Genomic DNA, 7,303 nt, shown 5'->3' on the forward strand with positions numbered 1-7,303 from the left:
CTTTGCGGGATGTGGCTCCGAGCCCGCCGAGCCGGGCGCTGGCTCCGCCTCCGGGGCCGGGCGGAGCGGGGCTCCTCTCCATCCCCGCCGCCCCCGGAGCCGCCCCGCCGGAGCCCGGAGCATCCCTCGGGGGCTGCAAGCAGCATCGTGTGTCCCCCCCTCATCCTCATCATCCTCATCATCCTGATCCTCTTCCCTCCCAGTTCCTCCCCGCGGGGGTCCCATCACCCTCCCAAAACTGGAGCGACCCCTCCGCGCCCCTCCCCGGGCATTGGAGCGCAGCCACAGCGGCTGCTCCCGATGGAAGGGAGCGCGGCCGAGGCAGGAAATCCAGAACCCTCCCCGGGTTTTCCCTTCCCTCCCCGCGGTCCCCCGCGGCCGTGGAAAGGTGCCGCCGTGCCAGACAAACGCAATTAAAGTCGCCCCTTCCCCGGATGAGCAGCACGAGCCGCCTCGGGGCTGGGGGGAGGGCGCGGGTTTTAAAGCCGGAGCGGTTGATGCTTACGCAAAAGGTCTTCTCTGGAGGATGGGTTTATAAATATTTCACCTACTTTAGCTGGGGAAGGCTGGCAATTTTTAGCACACTCTTTCCAGGCGGAGCAGAGCCGGCGGAGCTCGGCCACGGCTCGGGAACTCGCCCATCCTGTGACCCGTGCCTCTGGAATGCCGCTCCGGGGCTGCAGGTGCTCCTTCCCACCTGGCCGCAGCTTAATGTTTAGCCAAGCCCAAGCTGCACCCAAGCCCTCGCTCCCCCGTGCCGTCCTGCCCGCGGAACGCAGCGCACGGAGGGGCTCCGACAGCCGCGGAGGGCTGAGAACCGCGCCGCAAACCCCCCCCCAGACCGTCCCAAACTCGTTCAACCATCAGAGAGCGGCTGCAGCGCCCCGAGGGCCGGGAGCGGTGTCCGTGTCCTGCGTGACTGCCGGGGACCGCCAGGGCCGGGCTCACGGCGGGGAATGACTCAACGGCACGGGCGGAAATCGCGGGGTTTTGTCATCGGGCCACCAAACACGGCCCAAAGCGGCCTGGATGGGTCTGAGCCGCAGGCCGGGGCTGTCCCTGCCAGGCAGAAACTCCATTTGTGACCTCTGCCTCCCTTCCCCGCGCGTGAGCGAGAAAGGAGCGGGAGAACGAAGCTTTTCCATCAAAAACCGCCGGGAAGGGCAGGCAGCAGCCGCCCGGGCGCGTTCCTGTGTCACCTGCCCCAGGTGACCCTGGCTGGGTCTTCTCCAACCCAAACAATTCCGGGATTCTGAGATCTCCCGGCTCCCTTTTTCCACCCATCTCCCCTGGAGCTGATGGAAGAGCGGATGGTGGAAGAGCTGATCCTCATCCCCCACACTCCAGGGGCTCTGCCCCCTCCCAAAAATAAAACCCCGACTGACAAATCTTTGCCTGGGGCGCATTCCTGATCTTTATCTGGAGACAAAGGAGATCCAGGGGGCCGGGAGACCTGAACTCTCTGCTCCATCCCCGTCTCCGAATGGCATCAGCTCCTCGGGGCTCGAATTCCCAGCCCCAAAAAAGGCTCCGCGATGCCCTCCCCACCTCTGCAGCCTCTCTGCGCCGCCCCCGGAGGTGACAAACACCGACCCAAGCCCCAGCCGCGGCCAGGCCGGGTGACCTGGAGGCTCCCAGGGATGCCGCAGTGCCAGCTCCCGGGAATATCGAGCCCTTCCATCGGGGCTGCCACAAACCGTGCGGGATCTGCTTGCAAATAAGGCCCGAGGCGTGGGTGGGTTTAGTCAGCGCAGGAACACACAGATCCCTCCCGCTTCCACAGAAATGCAGCTCCTCTCCCGGGAGGGAGCTCATCAAAATGCGAGCCACGGGGCTCCCGGGAGATGCGAGCCCCGAATTAGCTCCACGAGGAGGCACTTCCAGGCTGTTTTCCAACCTGGGGACAGCGCTGTGCTCGCTGTGAATTAAAACGCCCCCAGCCCTGCACTTGCTGCGGGCTGCAGCGTGAAACCGTGAATGAGGGGAGGGCAGAGCTGCGGCCCTGGAGTCCCTGGAGAGCGCCGGGGCTGCTCCAAAGGGGCCTTTGGGAAACCCCTTCCTTGGGTTTTTTCCACAGCCTCACACGTTCCCGGGGCAGAAAGGAATTTTTTCGGGTGTATAAATTCATCTTTTCAACCAGAGGAGCGATTTTTTTTTTTGTGGTGCCGGGTCCTGCAGAGCTCCAACCCCGATTTGTTGAGCTGTTGGAATCGCCTGTCTCAGCCCAGGCTCAACACCGTGGGGAAATCCAGCTCTAAAAATAAATTTTCTAAGGGTTTCCTTGGGGTGGAACCACCTGAGGCCCCACAGGACAGCGGATTCCTGGAGCTCCTCCAAGGCTTTCCCCGGTGTTTGGGTTGGCGGCTCGGCCAAGGACTTGGTGAAGTTTTCCCTGTCCTCCTTTGGGCAAATTGGGGTTGAGAGACCCCTAAAACCTCAGGAATTACCCCGGCAGCCACATGTGCAGGGTCCAGGAGCTCCGTGCGCATTTGGAGATGGGATCAGCCAAAAAAACCCAAATCCCGGCACCAGCCAAAGCTTGAGCTGACTCTGAACCGCTGAACCTGGCTGAGAAAATCCTGGGAACACAGAGCAAACTCCTGAGCTGAGGGGCTGGGTGACTCCTGGCTGCAGGAAAGATGCAGGGCAGAGGCGGGGAGAGGGAGGTGCTCACCTCGTGTGTGTCAGGGTCAGCAGTTCCCAAACAAGCCGGGTGCTTTTGGGGAGCTTGGCTCCGGTTCTGGGTCAAACACGAGCCCGGAATCTTGGCCGGGCTGTGGCGGAGCTCGCCACACTGGTCTGGAAGGAGGAAGCGCTGCCCTCCTCCATCCCCGCTGGAATAACTCCCACACCCGCTCCCCTGGAGCTGCCACCCCGCTCCTTCCTCCTTCCCGGCCCTAAATCCGTGCCAGGGAGAGCGGCTGGGACGGGACAACCGGGCTGAACCTCCCAAAAACGCGCCAGGGATGAAAGGAGCACCCAAACCATCCCGCCGAGGGCAGCGGGTGTCACAGAGAGACCCCGGAGCCTCCCGAAGGCGCTGCTCGGGATATTTGGGACACCGGGAAGCAGGAGGGGGCCGGGCAGCGTTCCCCGGCTGCGGCGGTGCCAGGCGCAGGCAGGAGGGTGGCACACGGAGGAACTGGTTTGGCAAACACCTCCTGCCTGGGGACGTGACTCTGACTCAGGCTGGGCTGGGCGGGGATGCAGGGAACTGTCCCCTTGCCAGGAATTGTCCCCTTCCCAAATCCGGCATCGCCACTGGCTCGGGTCCCAAAGACCCCAGAGATCCCCCAAATCCTGGGCTGGCTCTCCAGATCCCCAAACCCCAGCCTGGATCTCCAGATCCCCAAAACCCAGCCTGGCTCTCCAGATCCCCAAAACCCAGCCTGGCTCTCCAGATCCCCCAAACCCAGCCTGGCTCTCCAGATCCCCAAAACCCAGCCTGGCTCTCCAGATCCCCAAATCCTGGGCTGGTTCTCCAGATCCCCCAAACCCAGCCTGGCTCTCCAGATCCCCAAAACCCAGCCTGGTTCTCCAGATCCCCAAAACCCAGCCTGGCTCTCCAGATCCCCAAATCCTGGGCTGGCTCTCCAGATCCCCAAAATCCAGCCTGGCTCTCCAGATCCCCAAAATCCAGCCTGGCTCTCCAGATCTCCAAAATCCAGTCTGGTTCTCCAGATCCCCAAAATCCAGCCTGGCTCTCCAGATCCCCAAAATCCAGCCTGGCTCTCCAGATCCCCAAAATCCAGCCTGGCTCTCCAGATCCCCAAAATTCAGCCTGGCTCTCCAGATCCCCAAAACCCAGCCTGGCTCTCCAGATCTCCAAAACCTGGGCTGGCTCTCCAGATCCCCAAATCCTGGGCTGGTTCTCCAGATCCCCCAAAATCCAGCCTGGCTCTCCAGATCTCCAAAACCTGGGCTGGTTCTCCAGGTCCCCAAAATCCAGCCTGGCTCTCCAGATCCCCAAAATCCAGCCTGGTTCTCCAGATCCCCAAATCCAGCCTGGCTCTCCAGATCCCCAAATCCTGGGCTGGCTCTCCAGATCCCCCAAACCCACCCTGGCTTTTCCCACTTCCCCTCAGTGCCGGGATTCTCTCCAGCAATGAGGGGCCGGGCAACAGGAATATCCCAGAGGGGTCCGGAGCGGAATATCCCTGATCCCAGCGGGATTTGGGGATTCTGGCCGCTGGATTTGTGGGAAAAGGTTTCCCTTTCCCCTGCCCCAGCTCTGCCCCGCCAGCCTGGGCTGGGCCCGGCGGCTTTGGCCCTGATTTGCCCGACTGCCTTGTGCCAATATTTATTCAGGCTTTGGGATGCCGGCAGGGGACACCAGGGACGTTTTCCCCTTGTGCCCCGGGGTTTCAGCCCCTGGTAAATCTCCCTCTGTGCTCGTGGGGAAGTTCAGAGCTCCGGCAGGGAGAGGCTCCTGGGGCTGTGGGGGTGAAGGGCAGGGGTGAGCCGGCTGCTCTCCCTGGGACACGCTTCCCAGGATCCGGGCACTTCCCTCCTTCCTTCGGCCCCAAAAAACCCCGGATCCTTCTATCAAAAATAAAAATAAAACCAGGAAAAACTCTGTCCCGTACAAACTCGTCCCGTATTCCGTAGATTTTGTTGTCCAGGCTTTGGAGAATTCACGATCCAACAAATCAGCTGGAAAAACCCAGACAAAACATCGGGAAAACCTTGGGGAAATGCTTTTTAATTCCTTCTTTTTTTTTTTTTTTTTATAACGAGAGAAAAAAGGAGCACAAAATCATCCACGTCACAACTGAAATAAAAAAATTGAAATATTCTTATAAAATATCACCAAGAGACTGACAGACAGATAAAAGCCTTTAATATTTTATCTTTTTTCTGTACCTTTCCACTTATTCCAGAAAAAATTCTCTCTCTACATATATATATTAAAAAAAAAAAAAAATCATTGCTTCTTTCAGAATAAATCTTTAAAATAATTTATTTTAAAATGCGTCTTTCCTTTGTACAGCACTAGTTAAATACATTTATTATCAGTTTTCCAATCAGGGGTTTTTTTTCAGGATCCATCCTGGCCACTTCCATGGATTTTTTTTTCCTGCCGGAGGATGCTGAGGATGGAGGAAGGCAATGAGGAAATGTGGATTTTTAAAATTTTTATTATTGTTTTTGCTCAGACACAGCTCACAGGGACATCCAAAAACCCAATTTTACACAATTTGAGTGCACAGATGCTCGGCACAACTGGAACAGCTGGGGATTGGGAGGGAAAAACCCAAAAAAACACTGGAAAACCTTGGGAAAATGCCCTTTAATTCTACTTTTTTTAAAAATCTTGTTTTTAAGGAAGGGAAAAAAAAAATCCAGATTTCTGCTTAAAAAAAAACCGGGGGGGGGGGGGGGGGGGGGGGGGGGGGGGTTGGAATTCAAAAAAAAAACCATGTGCAAGACAAAGAAATGATTTCTTTTTGCCACAGCTCCTCTCCTGCCAGGAGTGGCGGCTGCTCCTCGACGTGGTGGAATGGGACAATCCACGAAATGAGGGGGGGGAAAAAATAAAAAATGCTGGAAAACCCCGGAAATTCCCAGCATTTTCCTGAAAATTCCAATTGGTGCTGCAAAATCCCGCCCGGGGATGAGGCAGGAACTGCTCTGCTCAGGGGGTTTTTATGGATAAGGCACCCAGGAGGTTTCTCTCCTTTTAAACCCAGCCTAAAAGGGGCTGGAATGTTGTCCCAGAGGTGGAAAAGAGGGATTTAATCCCAGGATTTGATCCCTGCCAGCCTCCAGCTCCCTGGGTTTTTTCCAGGCTTTGGAGATCCGAGCTCGGGGCTCTCCCAGCCCGCCCCGAACCGAGCTCGGAGCGGCACCAAATATTTACCCTCCAGCTGGGAATCTCCACGAAACCCCTGGGATAAAAGGGGTTATCTGGAGCTGGGGCTGATAAATAACGGTGTCTCCTCTCGGGGGGATCGGAAACCTTCGGAATTCTCCGGAACGGTCGCGGCGGCTTTGATGTAAAGTTGGGGGTGCCCGGGGGTGATTCCAGAGGGAAGAAAAAAAACCCAGGAAATCTGACAAAATTTCCTTGGGAAATTCTTTAGAATTCCAGCTCCATAAAGAAGTTTAGGAGGGAAGAAATTCCATTTTTTTCTGGGTTTTGAGTGTTGCCAAATGTTGGGAATTCTCTCACAAGGTCGGAACCTTAACCCTAAACCCCTCCGCTCTCCTTTTGGGGAGATTTGTAGGGAAAAAGGGAAAGGCTGTGAAAGAGGAGCCACCGGGGCCTTTTCCTGGTCCTGGGAACGCTGTCCTGCCTCCATGGGGCACTTTGCCTCGACCTCCAGCCGGAATTTGGGATCCCAGCGGGGATGTGGGATGGCCCAGACGGGCACCCAGCGCCCCTGGAAGCTCATTCCCACTCTCAGAGCGTGGGAACGGGAAAAACCGAGCAGGAAAACGGCACCAGGCGAGGTCAGGGAGGTCCTGGATGGGGCGTGGAGGGTTCCTGGCCTGATCCAGCCTCTGCTCTCCTGGATCCACCAGAATTCCTGCCCCGGGCACCCTGTCCCGCCTGCTGAGCTCCAATTCCCGACAGGAGCCCTGGGAATGGCAGCTCTGATCCCAAGGAATCTGATTCCTTTGTGGGAGAAAAGAGGGCAGTGGGAGAATCCAGCTGCGGGATCCGGGGATGGGGAGCGGGAAAACGCGGCCCCAAACGCGTCACTGGGGGCTGGGGGCTGTCCCTGCTCTGCCCCAGCCGCTGGAATCAATTAGGGAACAATTGGGGCTGGAAATAGCGGGAAGGGAACGGAGCAGGGATGGGCAAACCTCAGACAATGCGGACGTCTGGAGACTCGTCTGGGACAGAGCTCCGCTGGCAGCGGGCAGCGGGAGGAGCCGCCACGGGGACTCCTCTTTCCCCCCCCATTGAGCATTTTCCAGGGATTGGTGAAGGAATGAGGCCCCATGGAGAGCTGGAGCCCGGAGCAAAGTGCCAGCCCCAGGTGCCAGTCCCAATCCCGATCCCAGGTGCCAATCTGAGTCCCAATCCCGATCCCAGGTGCCGATCCCAGTCTCAGGTCCTGATCCCAGGAGCCAGTCTCAATCCCAGGTGCCAGTCCCAGCACTGACCAGCTCCAGGGGGGAACAGCCCCATGGAGAGCTGGACCCCAGAGCAAAGAGCCACTCCCAAGAGCCAGTCCCAAGCCCAAATCCCAGTCCTGGGTCCCAATCCCAGGTGCCAGTCCTGGGTGCCAGTCCTGATCCCAGGTGCCAATCCCAGTCCCAGGTCCCAATCCCAGATGCCAATCCCAGTCCCGGG

Source organism: Hirundo rustica, chromosome 24 (genome assembly GCF_015227805.2).
Source record: "Hirundo rustica isolate bHirRus1 chromosome 24, bHirRus1.pri.v3, whole genome shotgun sequence".
Taxonomy (NCBI): domain Eukaryota; kingdom Metazoa; phylum Chordata; class Aves; order Passeriformes; family Hirundinidae; genus Hirundo; species Hirundo rustica.